Below are 701 nucleotides of genomic sequence, written 5' to 3' on the forward strand. Positions count from 1 at the left end.
CTTCTCCAAATGACACATCTAAAAGGATTCCACCATTGACAGTGACTGAGAATGTGTGTGTGTGTGCGATCATTTTTAAAGCAACTTTAACAATGTTTCAGTCATACCGCTACGATGTCTGCAGTATGGCAGTTTATAGTGATGTCTAAGCACTAGGGCATCATACACCAGACATGTACCATGATGTCCCACCCAGTCACATTATCCTGACACCAGGCTGACACAGTCTTAACAATAACCTCTTAATGCTGATCGCATAGAGAGACAGCTGTTAGTACTGTTTTTATACGTCTTGGTATGACTCAGCCGGGGTTCGAACCCGCGACCTCCCGCATTCGAGGCGGACGCTCCAACCACTAAGCCACCGGAACGGTCGTCATTGTCTGAGAAAATAATCTAAATGGTAACCATGCCATTTTACATTGACTGAACGACTTATAGATCAACATCATTAATCCACAGAACTGAATACATTTCTTATCCAACCAAATATAGTATAGTTTGGCATATAACTTTGGGAACATTGGATTTTTCAGTATATGTCCCTTGCTGGAACTTTCAACACTGGACACAGAATATATATATATATATATATATATATATATATATATATATATATATATATATATAGAGAGAGAGAGAGAGAGAGAGAGAGAGAGAGAGAGAGAGAGCAAAAAATAATACTATCATACAGGCTAGAG

General features: G+C 38.9%; 1 non-coding gene across 1 annotated transcript; it reads right to left on the minus strand.

The window, feature by feature from the left end:
* Positions 1 to 298: 298 nt before the first annotated feature.
* Positions 299 to 375, minus strand: Trnas-cga (transfer RNA serine (anticodon CGA)). Its single transcript has one exon. It is a non-coding gene; the product is annotated as a tRNA-Ser (tRNA).
* Positions 376 to 701: the final 326 nt, after the last annotated feature.

Source organism: Sinohyriopsis cumingii, chromosome 14 (genome assembly GCF_028554795.1).
Source record: "Sinohyriopsis cumingii isolate HCF-2022 chromosome 14, ASM2855479v2, whole genome shotgun sequence".
Classification (NCBI taxonomy): Eukaryota; Metazoa; Mollusca; class Bivalvia; order Unionida; family Unionidae; genus Sinohyriopsis; species Sinohyriopsis cumingii.